Consider the following 17,522-nt stretch of genomic DNA (forward strand, 5'->3'; position numbering starts at 1 on the left):
TATGCAAAGTACTGCAGCCACATAGTTTATGAGAACATACAGGACATATATTACATAAGCAGTGGCAGAACAGGGTCTCTTATTGCTTCTGCAGGCTGTAAATTGCAGAAATCATTTTAGAATTCCTCTTGTATATAATTTTCCCTCTCTTCTCTACAGTCCTGTCTCACTGCAGTTCTCTTCTCTGTGCACCACAAAGAAATTCTGAGTAAAACTACAGGGTTTTCCTGACTTTGGGCAGAATACATTGAGATATGGGGGCTAATAAAAATGACTCCCTTTACAACTGAGTTGTACAATGCAAATGGACCTTGACATGGTGCTAGCTCCTTTCTCCTCTTGTAAAACCAGAAAGAAGCCTTACTTTTAACAAGACACATTATGCAGACGCTACATTTTGTGGCAGGACTCGTGATGTTCAGTCCTCATGACTGAAGTAGGACAATGCTGTGGTGCACAATGCAGCAGTACCATTTTACGGGGATTTTTTGCTTCTTTTGCATCTGTTTTAGACTTAACAAGTTGGCCAGTGAAGCATTACTGCTCTAACTATTCATCCATCAGAACAACGCATTTTTAAGCTGACTTGTGGGAGAATTAGGCCAGTAGTGGGTACAAACTGAAATCCTCTCCACTCTGTCATTTCTCCATGACAGTGTCTCTACTATATATATATTTGAGGTAACAAAGGCAGCTGGTTGCACACCTAGCTATACAGTGTGTGGCACATTGTGTCTTGCTGCTATTCTGCCTGTCTGCTTGAATCTGTAGAGAACTTTTCCAGACTGTGGGGCAGTATACAAGGGACGGTATCACAATCTGTGTGTGCAACGGGCAGTGATGAGGAGCACGAGGGGCATTAATTTGGTGTTTGTTGACTCCTGAGCCTGAACACACAGCAGGAATATTTATTTAGGAATAACTCTCTGATAAAGCCAATATCTCAGCTGTCAAAATGTAGCATGTATCAATACCATGACAAGGAACATTTGAAAATCTTTTATTTTTATTTTATTTTATTTTATTTTATTTTATTTTATTTTATTTTATTTTATTTTGTTTTGTTTTGTTTTGTTTTGTTTTGTTTTGTTTTGTTTTATTTTATTTTATTTTATTTTATTTTTAATTATTATTTCTTTTTTCCTTACTGCATTGATTATCCCAAGTAGAGGTGTTTGGGAATTATTGCATGAAGCCAAGTTCAGTCAAAACATGGCAAGCCTTCCAATCCAAAATATTGTTTCCCAAAAATCAAATGTATGGTAATCTTATACAAGAGAGCAGTTCCAGCAAGGTTTACCCCTGATAAGCTTCATATTTCTGTAAGCAAATCTGGGCTGGAAGCAGCAAGTTTTCAAGGCAACAGCAGGGAAACATAAGAACTAGTCAGGAGAGGAAAAAAAAAAAAAAAAAAAGTCTAGTTTTTGACAGGGAGTGCAGTTGAAGACAGTAATCATAGGATGAGAAGGCCACCAGTAGCAGAGGACAGGATTTAATAGTCCTGTTTTTGGTACTCTGCAAAAGGTTTGTCTGTCCTGAAAAGACCAGTTTATAGGAATTTTTGTTTTAGAGTTTTAGTCTAATTGAGGCTGAAACTTGAATTTAATCTTTTTTCCCCACAAAATATAGTATAATTCAGCTTCAGCATACATTTCTATTTTCACTAAAACTTCTTAGTCCAAAGTATGGACCATATTGTCTTCTCATAAAGATCCTCATCTAAAACCAACTAAAATGTTTATCCACTAACTTTATCCCCATGAAACTTTCATTTTTTGATTATCTGCAGTAAGTGATGCTAGATTCACCAGCTGGTAGGATTTTTATCCCATTGTATTACTTTTTCATCTCCAAAAAGACTAATTTGTTTATATCACTTTGCAATTCCTCTCCTCGGTATTATTTTCCAGGCTTTATCATATTTTTGCTTCTTAATTTTTGTCACTAATTGCAATATGTGAGAAACATCTCAATAATTTTCTCAGAAGCTATTTTATTTTACGATTGCAATGGTGGATGTCCTGCAAGCAGGAGCACACAGTAAGTTTTATCATAACCTCATCTTATTCCCTAACACCCAAAATATTCCTCCCGTTTCCTCATTGGCTGAGTTCTACAGGTTCACAAACTACTTGACACACTTCTATACCCTATGTATACAATTTTATTTGATTGACCATTAATTTCCCCTTTTCCCTTTTTTTCCTTCTTCTCTTGTGACTAGAGGGTCCAGGATTTTTGTTTTTACTAATTTTGCACTGCTTGTCCTGCTTTTCTTAGCTATCCTCCTTATTTTGGGACAGTGGGACCTTCCCTTTACCTGCTTAAAACACTCCCTGCTGCTCTGCCACACAATCACTTTTGAATATGCAAGGTCAGTGGAATTTTCCACTGCAAAAACACCTCCTTTTGCAAAAACACAACTCTGTTTCTCACAAATATCAATGATCTATGTAGTTTAAATCCACATTCAGCTTTCTTTGGAACAACACTTTTAAGATTTCTCTTTATGATAACAAAAGAAGAGGTGAGCACACGGGCAGAGAAAGGCTGTGCCCACGGCATCCATTCTGCTTCCCCACCATGGCAGCTTCAAACAGCCCAGCCTAGCAAGTGGCCAGCTCCTGAAGCGCTGCTCAGGCAGACGTTTCTGTGCCACTTGGCATGTGAGGAACTGCACAGCCTCTGGTCATTCGATCCTTAAATGAAGGCCTAGCCCTCACTTAGCATCTCTGCACAGTCCCACTTTCTGGAAGGTGAAGTTCACATCGCCCTTCCAAAACCCCTTTAGAGCCATTGCTGCTGCTTGGCTGAGCCCTGGCAATTCACTGGCCAAGAGAACTTTGTGTAAGGCTACAGAAGAGCTGCTTCTCCATGGCTCTTCCCAAGGCAGCTGGGAAGGAAAGTATTTACAATCAGGAGAGTCTGCATTGGAATTTCCTCTCTCACATAAATTCTCCTCTGTCAGAATTAGGCTGTGATGGCTCAGCAGCAGCAGCTTCAATGCAGAGGTAGAGGGATGCAGACAAAAATCTCACTTGTACTTGCACAGAAGCAAAAGTGTACAGCCCAGTAAATACAATTTTTGCCATTACTTACAAAATGATTTTGGCTTAGTGCTGCCCTGACAGTGCAGGATCTAAGAATTTGGCTTTTCTTGCTCTGTGCGGATTTGAGCTCGTTTTAGCTGTGCCAGTGGTTGCGTAACAGCCAGGTGACTGCTACCTCGTTTATTTTAGCCTCGCTCTGAGCATACTGCACGTAGCAAAGCCGAACAAACCTGTGCCATCTACCAAAAAAACATCAGCTCTCTATGCTGACCGACTGGTACAGAATATTGTGTGTTTTTACTAGCAGCTAATGCATGAAGAAACTCATGCTTTAGCTGGGTGCCTGTGAGGAAAAAGCACTTTAAAATCTTGTACAAAATTTGTAAAAATAACCCCAAGATGTAAGACTGAGGAGGAAGAAACCCTTGGCAGCAAATACCTCCCAGAGCAGAAAGATAATGCATAAGTGTCTCTATGGGATGGATATTTTAAAGTGATTTGTTTCAATGAACCAAAAGGAATCATTAATATACTTATCTATTTTCGAGACCCTACTTCTTATCCAGAAAGCCAACACCATGAAGCCTAGCTGAATAAAACCAGTTTCTGAGACTCTCTTTCTGGATCTACTTATTCAGCTGAAGTTTTATCACTATAGTAAAATAAAAGACAAGCAGAGAAGAGGTAATTTAGCCCAGCGTCCAGTCTCTCATACAGTTCAGGATACCTGTTGTTTGGGATAATGAAGTGTGAGCATTTCAAAGGAAGGACTCCCCACCACCTGCACAAGGCTACTCCTGAACCTGGTGATGCTCTTGTTTTATCAGCATCTGTGCTCAAAGAGCTTCTCTGAGAGATCAAGATGATTTTTTTTTTTTTTTTAGCATAGTAGAAAGAGGAACATTATCTTTTCAGCTTTTTTATTTCAGCTTTTTCAAAAAAAGTCACTTTGTACATAGAGATGATTTCATCTCACTATCTTATAATTAGTAGAATTCAGAAAGATGAAGATAAGAAAGAAATATAAGAAGGGAAAAAATTTATATCTATAAATGATGTCTATAACCAATAAATATCAATGGAGATTGATGTGAACAAATGTAAAATAAAGTGCAAAGCTGGAAAGTGTGTCCAATTAATAACCTCCTGAGTTACTGAAGATAAATTATAATATATACTATGTTTTTTAGCAATGTTTTGCTCCAGCTGAAGCAGTTGGCAGTGGAGAAACTGCCAGCCAAAATATTAGTCTTAAATTGTGTTTCAGGTAGGATGAGGAGGATCTTCCCAGGCAGTAGTGATGGTCTTTCATGGCCATGGGTAAGCTCATCCTCATTTTCCTGTGGTTTCAGAAGTAGGAAAGGAAAAGACCAAGGAAGCACAAGGAGTTAAATAATTCTTATTTATTAATTTGGTTATGGTATCAACTGAATATATCACCCCAGGCTTGAGATCATGGTATCGTGAAGTTTATGACCACACACATAAACTCAAGATATGTCTTTCCTCAAGGATTTTTACAATCCAAGTGAAAACAGTGATGCGGGAAGTAGACTTAATTTAATGATATAATCATTTTTGTCAGACTTTATACATGCTATATTTCTCAGTCCTTAAAACAAGTTTCTACCTTTAAATCATAGCTCACAAACATTTAACACACAGGCTGACACATGGATGAGATGTACATTAGTTTGTGGTCTTATTTTCAGTTTCGGAAGGGGTCCTAGCTGCACTTCTAAATTCTGTGCAAAACCAGAGTCTGGTCAAGTGAGAATAATGAAACACTGATGTGTGGAAATAGATGTGATGTGAGATTAAAACATTGCTGAAATGAAAAATAAAATGCCCATACAAATACAGGCATCAACACAAAATTAAGTATTAAATTTACAGAGTTTTGCTGTACTTATTTACAGATTTTGTTGGAAAGTTTTACACATAGCTGTGATAATTACTTCTAGCCATGGAATGTTCTCTTCATAAATATGCTTTTGCATTAAAATTTTAAGTTCTTCACAGCATAAAAAGTCCAGAGAAACAAACCTAGAGGACACTGTAGGGACTTGCCAGTCCTGCCTACCACCCGCGCTGGTCAAACACAGCCCTGCTGCTCTGCAGGGAAGGCGAGGAGCCCACACCCCTGCCTTTGCCTGCTCCTCCAACACACCATCGTCCTGCAGCACCCGGGCTGCTTCACCCCATGGGAAACGGGCACCTCTTCCACCATCCGCCACGTGCTGGTCTGTGATGAGGAGAGGGTGCCGGGCACCCTTATCAGGCAGTTAGAGTTATTTGTCTTGGCAGCATAGGGACAGCAATTGCAAATAACTGTTCAATGTAGTCAAGAAGTTTAACATCACCATTTTAGGCATACATATACAGAGCTGTATTAAATAGGCATGGCTTTTCAAGTACTGTGCTCTGTAACAACCTGCAGTGGCCAGACCTGGCTTCATGCTGACACATCTCTCTGTAAAACAGCTGACGGCAAAGAACAGAGGCACCAGGGGATTAGTCAGGGTATCATTTCTTACACACAGCACTTCTGAACCACTGCCCTTTGCTCTCTTTGCTTTTGTCAGTGGTGGGTGGAGCTGAAAGTTGCATGCATGTGAAAAAACACTGGATAATAACTGTATTTTTTAGTTTCCCCTATGCTGCAAGTATACTAAGTCCCCAAGACATCTAAAAAAAAAGCTGTCACAAAATGCCTGGTACAAAAGTGATCCATGTCTGAGTTTTTGCACACAGCAGTGTAGGCAGGAATAGTTTCCAGTGGCCTTTGAGCCAACCAGCACATCACAGAGAGCAAGAAGGGCAAGGCTTGGCAGAAGGCACTAACAGATGTTTGCTGGACTATGGGGAATGAGTGGTCTTTGCTGCATGGATCTGCTGACTTTTTGAAAACATATCTCAGGTTAAAAGGCAGAGATAAAGGTCTGCAGCAGTACCCTCATTAAATAAAAGTAGACAACTTTCAAATAGTAAAAGATTCCTTGTATAGATTTTTCTTATTTTTCACCTGAAGGAAATGCTCTTCAGTCCACAGAAATGGGGCATCAGGGACCTTGGAAGCTGCTCACGGGGGGTGACCCCCATGCAGGTGGCAACAGGCTGAAGTACCAAGAGGTGACAGCGCAATTGATCTACAACAAGAGAGCTTCCAGTAACAGTGGGACCTGGGAAAGGAGAAGCAGCTCACCAGAGCCAATAACAAAATGCAATTCCAGTGGCACCGTGGAGGAAAGGCAGGCTGGGCGGGCTCAGCAGGTTCAATGGAGAAGGAAAAGGCTGAGTATGCAGTGGTGCTGAAACCTGAACAGATTTACCACAGAAGCACCACCTCCCAACTGCATCTCAGCCGTCAGCTCATGGCACCAAATACTCAGGTCAGACCGGAGACAAAACTACTTTAAATAGAAGTACTTTGTGCGAATTTGGATCCACTAGTATTTGATTTGCTACACATGCACAGGAGATGCTTCAGGAAATTTGGCTCGATTGAAAGGGTATTTTTAGTGCACGGCAGACCCAGAGGAAAGCATGACGAAGCTAACTGCACCATTCACACCGAGCAGCTGAGTCAGGACAGCTCGCATCTCTCCAGGCACATCTCGAGTACAAGGGCAGAAGCAGGGGCCAGCCACATAAAACCTTTTATTAGCTCTGAAATGGGAAATGTAAAATGAAAAATACATCACCCCAGAAAAGTGTAATCAGATCTTACTTTTTATGGGCACAGGGACTTGTTCTTTATTTTTAATATAGATTTATTCTGGCGAGGAAAAGAAGAGTCTGATAGGATGGCACAATACATTAAAATTACATATTGCCTCCTGTGCCCTGCACATGCATGTGCTGCATGCATATGGCACAGAATGTATTTAACAAAGATACTTTTACTTGGTACTTTCAAACATCTGAATTGTGGATTTTGTTGTATGTGATGTTAATTGCTGCAGCTGAACAGTTTTCTGTTGACATCTTGCAGCAGCCAATATGCAGCAGGATTTTTACACCAAAGGGAAACACGTGAATTATAATTTGATCTGTGACTTCTCTGTGAAGTACTCGGTGTCCAAGTCTGTTTTTCTGCTGTTGTGTTGAAGTTCTCTCTTCCACCCTGGGGCCATGACTTGGAGCGATGCCACGAGCCCGCAGTGAGCTCGGGCTGGTGCAAAAGAGCCCATCTGCTCAGGAACACCACTAGCTCTGCTCTCTCCTGGCTCCTCACCAGACAAGCCTGGTTCAAAGCTTCTGGTCTGATGAGGCAACTGCAGCTGTGCCTTTGGCCACTGTTTGAAATGGCATGATCACCCAAAGCAAGACTGAAGAGGATGATCATCCCAAATCTGATGCACTGAATGCAGACTTCATCACAGAAGCCCAGAGAAACCCTGTGCAAATAAGGACACTGGATTTACAAAAACAAAGGCAGAAGGTTTTGTGAAAGGTCTTTACAATAGAAAGTTACAATATATTTGTTTCCTGCAAAATTACATGGAAAAGTCACATATATTTGATGAAAATATTCTAGCAAGTTTGAAGAAATCTGGCATAGTTGGGTATGAGCAGGGTTGTTGCAAATTTTTTGAGACAGCTTAGAAGAAAAAGCACTTCATGATGAAAGTCACCCCCTCTCTACCGATGACCACAGACAACCTCGAGGCAGAAAGCACTGAGTTTTAGCACTGCCAGCTGGGAAAACCAAATCTATCCATTTCAGTTGCCCAGAAGGAAGGGCTGAGCATGCCACCATCAGCAAGCACCAGATCTCAGCAGTGAATGTGCAGCTTGAAACTCCTTCTCATTTCCATGAGAAAACACAGTGACAACCCTTCATTAAACACATTTAAACACGTGGTAACACTCTGGGGTAGGGAGCTCCCTGAAGTCTGCCGCCAGCGATGAGCGAAGCAGTGGGACAGCTGCAGGCCAAGGGCAGGAGCCTGGAGCCAGGCCTCACCGCTTGGCCCCATCCCAGCACCCCACAAGTGTCGGGCTCCTCTCCCCCTGCCCCGTGGGTGTGGAGCAAACAAGGAGCGGCTGCAAGCACCTCCTGCCCTCCACCTCAGCCTAGGAATAACCGTACGTGCAATCCTGAGCTGATTAATACGTCTGGAAGGAGATTGATGGACCCTGACAGAAGTCTTTCAACCCATCCATCTGTCATGACAGAAACCTAAATAAATAATAATAAAAAAGTACTTTAATACAGTGCTCCTCATACCCCTGTTACACAAAAACACTGCATTTACAGATTTGTGGCAAACTGCGGGATGTGCCACTTGTGCTCCGCTGCAGTCTTCAGAGGGGGGGGAGCAGGGGAGGGTGCACTGGGATGGTGGCACTGGGATGGTAGCCCTGGGGCAGTGTGCCTCCTTCTGCTGTCCGTGCTCCACCGGCTGCCACCTCTCCTTGGTGGGTGACACCTCGTTAAATCTGCAGGGAGGAACAGGCAGTCATGGATGCCGCTATTGAAGGAATACCCAGAGCTTTATTCAATGCAGTGACACCAACAGGCACACGGAAAACATTAATCCACCATAACAAGGAGAGGTCTTGCTCCACAGACGTTTTATTCTCAGTGCCTGGTTACCCTTGTTAGCACATGCAGCACACTTGCCCTGTGGTGCATGCTCCTGTGAACCAATGTGCTAGGGGAAACTCAAAATTGATACTTGCAATTTGTATTTAATTTCCCATGGACATAATGCCTGTTTTTTTGTTTTGTTTTGTTTTGTTTTTTCTTCAGTCATAAAGAAATGTGAACAAATAATCTAGAACAACAAAAACAACAAAAAAAAAAAACCACACATTTTTGTTCTTCTGTTCATTCAGAAAGGGAAGAGGTTCAGCCAAGCTGCAACAAGGGACAATGGTCGTGTAATGCAGAAGCAAAGTGACCTCCTGAGGGACTCCCAAGAGAGCAGAAATGATTCTTTCTCAGGCTCTGTGATACCTTTCTTTTTTCAGTCATTGCACTCAGACCCTTATGGGGAAGATATTTGGTATATCACAGCCTTCAGTCCTTTGTCCATGAGTGATTTTTTCCTCTCTTACGAATCTTTCTCAAAAAGAAAACTTCTCCTCCTGTGTTTTTCAGAACACAGTCTCAGGGGAGTGGTATTGCTCCAGGGATGATATTTTTGTGTGCTCCAAACCCACAATATGGTGCCTGTTTTCACCTTATGTGCATATTATAAAGGTGCTATTGAGTGGGGAATTTAGTGCTCCAACTCCATCCTTAGTGTTTTTCCATCTCCTGTGCATATGCAATAATTTGTACTCTAAGAGATGTGTAGTGACCTCTTTTTTTCAGTGCGAGAAATGTTTTCATTAAAAATAAAATAGCGGATACATCAAGACATTTCCTCTTGTAAAGCCTCATGTTCTGAATATAAAATAGGAATAACCAATCTTTACAATGCTTTCTTATCGTGCTATGCAGCTGAGAGAGAGAGAGAGAGAGATTGGACTGTTGCACAGCACAGAAAGAGAAACTTCCTAGGCAGCTCTGAATTTTCCATAAATAGATAATTAATAGTAGTAGTAGCAATAGTAGCACCACCAACAACATTAATTAAATCTTTGAACCATATTCCTTGCTCCACTGCACTATGAAACAACTCAAGACCAATCCAAGACTTGGGTGCCTGCGGACGCTGCCACAGGATGCCCAGGAGCCGCACCGAGGCTGGTGCGCAGCAGGCACAGGGTGGGAGCACAGCACGGCCAGCACGCTGCTCACCGCGGGACTGGGCACCCACAGCGCCGGGCACCAGCACAGCAGCGAGATAAGACAACTCATTAGCTAAGAGTCTTCAGTCAGAGTAGGCAAGGGGCAGGAAATTCATTAGAAGACGCTAATGTGAAGTAGCTTTCAGGGCATGTTTGCAAGGCAGAGGGACTGGGGATTGGGACTTGGCTCTGTAATGACAGGTGCTTACTTTAAATGCATGACTAATTCCACCGAGGTCCAATGGCAATATTTAAGGGGTTTTAGTGTTTTGCTTTTTTTTTTTTTTTTTTTTTTTTTAATAATATATGCTGAATCTGGACCTGAATATAATTTTGGAAGAGAAAGCACCATTTTTGTAGCTATTCACTGTGCGTCTCAGTGAATGCCTTTCTGCTGAAGGTATGCAGTCTCATTTGCACTGTGAATATTTATAATTGTGAATTTAAATGATCTCTTTTTCAATAAAGAAGCTTAATAATCTAAGGCTGGTTAAATCATTTGCTGGAAATTATTCACAATGTCAACACAAAATAGGAGCAAAAACTATCAAAACAAATTCACGGAGACATTCAAAAGAGCATATACAGAATACATATCTGTTCATTTGATCAGCTATTGTCTTACTGCTGTACAGACTAAAGCACAAGTCAGAAGGCATGAAAATGAGTTTTTCCACCATCTTGAGGAGACAACATTAGTATGCTGACACTAAACTCGTGGCTTCTGTAACTAATATGCCTTGTTGGTTACAAATTGCATTTGAAATATTCTGAAATGTTAGAGTTGGCTGAATTATCAAAAAACAGAATTGTTAATATTTTTACAAATAGAAGCTGTCAGGTTTGTTCAAGATGATTCACAAATTCATAGCACTCTGTATCTGACAAAATTCAGATCACTGCCAAATAATGGGCATAATAGCTCGCAAGTCCCAGAATTTTCCATTAGTTTGGGGTAAATAATAATTCAGTTGAAAAGTCATACTGCTAATTACTCTGATTTAAAGAGCATTTCAATTACCTAATTGAAGAACAGAAATAGTGCACTCAATTTAGGTGGTCAGTCACAGTTCAGAAATAATGAATAGTAAATGATTAATACACTGCACAGAAACAGTCATAATCTGAAAATTATTCCTCTGAATAACCTAATGGATAGTTGGCAACAATGGATACTTGCAATCAATTGAAGGAGCTGGCTACAAACTTTAGATTAGAATAATGATCCCATGGAAAGTGCAGCTTCGCCACAACCTTTTACCAAAATTGCTTTCAGTCCCCTAGGAAGGTCACACAGATGTTTTGTTGCAGGCTTCTTTACCCTAAATCCGTGTGCTGGTAGTTTTGGTGTTTTGTTATTTCTTTTTTGGGGAGAGGGGTGGGTTTTTTTCTGTTTGTTTGTTTTTTTTTTTTTTTTTTGGGGGGGGGGGGGTTGAGGCAAAATATCCTGGATCAGCCAGATGAATCCTTAATGGTTGAGGTGGGTACTATTCCAGAGAAGCTGCTAGGTGGAGAGAAACAGCAAAGGCACCTTATCACTGTGAGGTGATGGGAAGGTTGCTCTAAGAACATGTCCAGCAAGAAGCCCCATGGAGAATTACAAGGGAAAGGCTATTTAAGGCACTTCAAAACTCTGTCAGTCAGAAAAGCACAACAGGACACATGCTCCTCACTGGTTCCTCCAAGAACTAGATTCCACCTTCTGCTTCTCCTCAGAGGACAGCCCGCAGCACCCAAACATTGAATAAGCTCCTAGGTAAAATGGCACTGAGGAAGATCCGCATGCCAGAACTGGTGGACATAAAGCAAAGAGCAACGCAGCTGGAGCAGACATCCTACCAACTCAGTTCTTGCCTTTGGCTTGATCTGGGAAAAAAATCTCTCTCCTGGGCTAAGTGGCAGGCTCTGCTTTTCCTGAGCATTTTCTGTCCACTTGCCTCTGGAACACTGAAATTCCACTGCTGTGTTACAAGAAGCTGTTTTGTTTTCTCACAGAGCAGAAACCTGGATTGCTTTGTCCATAGTTTGCCATGTGGCATCCTGAAGCGGGCTTTGGAAATAGCTGGGTGTCACGAGGATCTAAACACACACCACCAGGCCAACTGCTGGAGGCAGAGGCAAGAATTGTGTCCCCGAGCTGTGGAGCTCATGTTTGCATGCTGTGATTCATGGCATCAGATATGAAATGGGCCACAGAACTGCTGGAAGCCGGGCATGAATTCATGCACCCAGAGCTGCCAGCTGACATGGCAGGGAAGATTTTGGGATGGCCTTTGTCATCCTTTGAGCTCGGTGACAGTCGCAGCCTAGCTCCTCTGGGGTGTATAGGAAATATCATTAAACCCAGCCAGTCTGCTGTGACTTTGGAGAGAAGGATGCAGAGTTTGTTATCGGAGAGGGACATTGTTATTCAGTTATGGGAGTACTTGTTTTCAGATAAAATTAAGTGGTTTTGAGAAGAATGAAAAAACAGAAGACCACTTTCTAACTCTGCCAAAAGTGATAGATTTTCAATATATTAATGTGTTAAGGGAAAGAGCTCCAGGGAAGTCAGAGGAACCTATTCACATAAGTGACCAAATACCTTTCCCTGCAAGCGCTGTAAAATCCTTGGAAGTAATCAGTTGTCATAATTAATATACTTGAAGCTATAAACCTTTCAGAAAGTCTGAGTCACTTAACTTCAGGTCCCATTTACCTGTTGCATTTGCAGCCTCCTGAACTCCAAAGCTACAAAAACTATGTCTGAATAATTACCTCACATTAAAGCAAGGGGGCTGCTTGTCTCCTTCCGAGCCCCCCAAAATCCAGCAATCTGTCCCACCAGGCTGCCTTCAGCCACAGAGGGGACTGGGATCATCAGTGTGTATTAGGCCCTAAACATCAAGCATTCCCCTTTCGCTGCACGCACAAAGCACTGCTTTGACACTTTAAGAGGCTGAGCACTTTTCTTTAGAAGCTCTTGATGTCAATCCTTGAAACACTCATAGATAAAGAATAAAAGTCAGACAAAGAGGTGGGTTAAAATTGTTCTGAAAGTAGCTTAATTCAGTGAAAAGTGACCTCCAGATTGGTCAAAATATATTAAAGGATCTTGCCATGTCTCCCTGCCTTTCCCAAAAGTAAGGGGAGCAGGGAGTTAAAATCTTAAAACAGAAATGCTCCAACATGACTATTCCAAAATAAATAATTAAATAAATAAATAAATAAAGCTTTTATTTTTATTTTATTCTGAAACTACATTTTAAATTAGAACATACAAAATTCTCACTGAAAATATGAATGTAAGAAAACAAAAGCAAAAGAAAACCATGTTTTGATTCAGGGAAAGCACACCAGCTGAACAGCAAGACTGCACAACAAGACTTCCAAAATCCTGGTCTTTTCACCACTAAGTCAGTTATCTGGGTATTCTTGCTATCTGTGTATATTTTCCCTTCCTTCAGAATTTGTATAAATTATTTGCCATAGCTATTCCCAGCGATAATAAATTGTACAGCTTGCATTGCATAAATTATTCCCAATTGTTGGTTTTCATGTTCCCACATAAGAAATTTTATTCAAACAAGTCATACCTTCTAGGAAAGGGATTTTTTTTTTTTTTTTTTAACTTTTATCTCAATTACCAACCAGTCATTGTTTGGATATTGTTGTGCACAGCAACACCTCTAGGTAGTAGTGCCAGTGCTGGATGAAGCTGCACATGTTGCAGTGCCCTCAGGTTCCCAGTTCTTATTCCAGCATGGCCAGCCCAGGGTGGCTGGCACAAGAAAGCATTTATTGGAGTTGGTGAGGAAGAGACGAACTATAAAAACTAGAGATTTCACAGAAGAATCACAGACTTGTTAAGGTTGGAAGGGACTTCTGGAGTTTACCTTGCCCAATGTTTGGCATCAACGCGTGAACTGATCTACTCCAAGGTGAGCTCAGCGAAGCTAAAGTTGAAACCAACAGCTGATACCATGAGTGGTGAGCTACAGAGTGAAGAAACTCAAGGGTGGAACAGAGAGAGAGCATTCTGGTGAACTCTCTTTCACTCAGAATGTGCAATTTTGTGAACTACTGTGGAAAACACCTACCAAATGGACAGAAAAAAGCACGAAACCTGCCGCTTAACCAACTAGTAGTTTCCCATCCCTGCCAGTGTCCTTCTGATGGTTTTGGTTCCACAGCCCCCATACCGATGTCCCACCACCCCAAGTGATCCCACCACCTGCACTGCGGCCCCCTGGCACGGCATTAGCAGGAGAGCTCAGGGGAAGGCGAGTGCTAAGAGCTGGGATTGCTAGACAACAGCTTGATGTGAGCAGCGTGAGAACACACAGCTGAGGTCTGCATGAGAGAGATGAAGATATTTGCTCAGAGGCTGTGATTCTGTGGAGTTTCGTCATGAGTAAGAATACATTACTATTAATATGAGTGCACTAATCCCTTTCATGCTGTTGCTGCCCCTTGCTGCCTAATCCATGTAAGCAGAAAGCCAAACACTGCTTCAGCAGACACGGCTCCAGCAGTGCTGATGGCTCAGCCCCCAACGCTGCTGGTTCTTCCCTGGTGGGGCCTCTTCTGCACGGGTCTTCCCCAGGGCGACACCTGCATGAAGCAGGTGCCTTTGCAACTCTTAAATGCAGGATAGTTCCTACCCATTAACATTCCAGAAGAGATGCAGGTTACATTTTTTTACATAGCACTCTGTCGCTTTTTGCATGAGTCTCAGGAAAGCTGGAAACACAGCATTTGTCTCGGCTACTCTAGGAAGACTTTTGCTTTTGCCTTTGACATACCAAAGGCTGCGACAAAGCTCACAGCATGCCTAACTCATCACCATGAAGTTCAGGAGAGCCTGGACTGCTCATTCCTTAATATTATTTAGCAATTAGCACAGCTGATGCTTGAGGTGCAGCACTGGCATGAGTCACCATGTGAAGAAACCCAGCTTGACAATCAAGCTGATTTTTTTCTGCTGTTTACACTGATGAGGCAGAGAAAGGTACACGAGGAAATAGCCAAACTGTTTATTGTGCCATCATGGAGTGGCTCTATCCTCACCTTCCTGCGATCGTGGCGGCCACCCTGGAGCAAGGATAAGGGGACGGCTCCTGCTGGGCTGTGCCCCCCGTAACTCTGCCACAGCCCCTGGGCGCTCACACATCCCTGTCTTGTACAGCCAGCTCTTCCTCGGGGTCTCTGCAGCCACTTAGCAAAGTGTGTTACTAGCTGTCCTTCGCAATAAAACTCTCTTTCTCTGCCAGCCCAATCCCCCTCAGCTGCTACCGAAGACACATCCTCTCCCAGGCAAAGCAGGGCATCCCTGCCCTCAGGCACCAGCACAGAACGAATCCTTCCCCAGCTGGCAGCACTCTGAGCAGTTGTTGGTTTGGGTGAGAGCGATTCCTAGCCCAAACAGAGGGGAGGTCCAACACGAATGAGAGGTGTCACCTCCAGCCCCTTTCTGGCTGTCACCAGCTTGTGCCGAGGAAGGTGGCCCACCAGGGCTCCAGCTCTCCCATTCAGGGGGTGGTGGCTGAACCTGTGCTCTGCATGCCACGGAGCAGCTCTGCCCTGCTGATGTTACTCAAGTTCTTGTAACAAATATTTATCTTTACACAGGTTCTTTATTTTCCTTAAAGATTTTACTTTTTTAATTATCTTTTTCAATAACTGTTCTTCCTCATGATTGTTTCCATCTAACACTGGACCTTGCACCTCACTGTTCCAAAAGGAACCTACTGATTAATAGTTCCCTTATAATTAATGACTGTGTATTTTTTGAGGTGGTTTGCTCTCCATGATCCAGATCACTGACTCTGTTGCTCTTTCTGCTTCGTGCTAGAAAAGCAGAGCACATTCAGCCATAAAAATCAGAGAGTCATCACAGCTGCTGATCAAAGCGCACAAGCAAACCAACACATTACCAGCTGACCGTGCCGTACAGATCACTTCTGTTTGGGAACGACAGAAGCCCCTTGCCATGTCAGAGTGGCGCCAAGCATGCGAGTTGGGCACTTAAAGAGAAAGGGACAGCAGAAACCTTCCCTACCTCCAACCTGTGAGGCACCAGGAGGGACCTTGGCAGCGCTCCCCACACGGTAAGAAGCTGAAGGCACCCAGGCTGTGGGGCTGTGCCTGCCGGCAGGGGACAGCCCTCCCTGGAGGTGCATGGGGCAAGCAAACCTCGCTGCTTGAATGCAAAGGGTGCAAGGCAGTTAATTGAATCCAGTGCTAATCTTGAAGTGTTCTTGTTCATCCTAACAGCTCTCCGGTTCCTTATTCACCACCATGCTTAAACTCTAATGACACTGGTTGCTTTGAGACTTCAAGTAAGGAAATTTTAATAAAAGCTTGACTTGATGTTATTCCACTACAAGCTCTGTGCTGAATTAAACATAAGGCTGAGGAGATATGTTGACAGTACATCAGCATGAAGTCCTGCTGGCCGCTGCTGAATATGGGTAAATAGTTCTATGTCATTTTCTTCAAGGCTCATTTCCAGCTTTCAATCAGTCTTCCATATAACATGGTTGAGGTGCTATGCAAGACATTATCGTGCCCAGTTGTCTGAAATGTGGGGGTACAGCTAATTTTGAGAAATTAATCACTTGTCTTTCCCATTTTCATCATTCAGGTGTTAGCCTACCCTGAAATACAGGCATTCAGCTAGAGTATACTGTGCCTAGCATACACAGAACAGCACAGAAAATGACTACATGATAAAAAATAATAGCTAAATAAGCCGCACAGTCCATTACTGATGGGTGGGTAAGCTGCAACTTTGGGTGTTTATCTCTAATCACAACTGTACTCTTTGATGAAATGACTTGTTTCCCAGACAAAGCAAATGCCACAGGCTGGGTGCATTTGAAAGAAAGGTTATGAGGGGAGTGACATGCAAGACTCCTCTCTGCTAGAGAGGCCAAGTACCAGGCACGGCGTGGCCACGGCCCTGCAGAGCTGCCCACACCCCCATGCACCACGGCTGAGCAGAAGCGAGGTTGTGCCACCAGCACTTCAATGCTGAGGTGCAGGGAGCAGCCCAGGCCCCATTGGGAAGCTGTGCAGAGCTCATCCTGCCCAATTTGAGTTGTAGGAAATTCAGCTTGAGGAAAGCCAAAACAGAGGCAGTGAAGAGCCCGTTAACGGGGCAGCCCTAAAGGAGCAGCAGAACAAAGACCGTGATAAGATGGGGCTTATCGGTTAGAGCAAAGCATTATATTTCATGTTTGTCTGAGGCAGCGTGAGATTGCATTTGGCTCAGACGGTCTCGCCACTACCGTAGTAGAGTTAATTTAAGAAACATATCGATTTGCACAGCTGATAAATCTCTCCCGGCACAGCAGCAGGCACTGCTGTGCTCCAGCACGCAGGGAGCAGCGCGGCGTTGCAGGGGATGGCGCGGGGCTGGCGGGGCGACATCCACAGCTGCTGCGAGGCGACGGGGAGTTTATCTGAATTTCACACAAGTGCTGCAACCTAAATATAGGGAACTACAGCCAGTCTCAGGGCTGCATGTACCGACCTCAGCTGGACGCTCAGCTGGGGCCTCTGGGGATGTTGCCCTGCCACGGGAGGTGTCCCACAGACATCCACCAGACCACGCAGAGCATGAGCGGCTGTTGCCACCGCACAGAAAAAAAGAGGAACAAAACACATTCTGAAGGGTTGGTTAATTAATAATCACTGCACAGGCTGGAGGCAGAGCAGTGCATTTACTTGTTAAGGTGAAAGTGG

This window comes from Aythya fuligula, chromosome 5 (genome assembly GCF_009819795.1).
Source record: "Aythya fuligula isolate bAytFul2 chromosome 5, bAytFul2.pri, whole genome shotgun sequence".
Lineage (NCBI taxonomy): Eukaryota > Metazoa > Chordata > Aves > Anseriformes > Anatidae > Aythya > Aythya fuligula.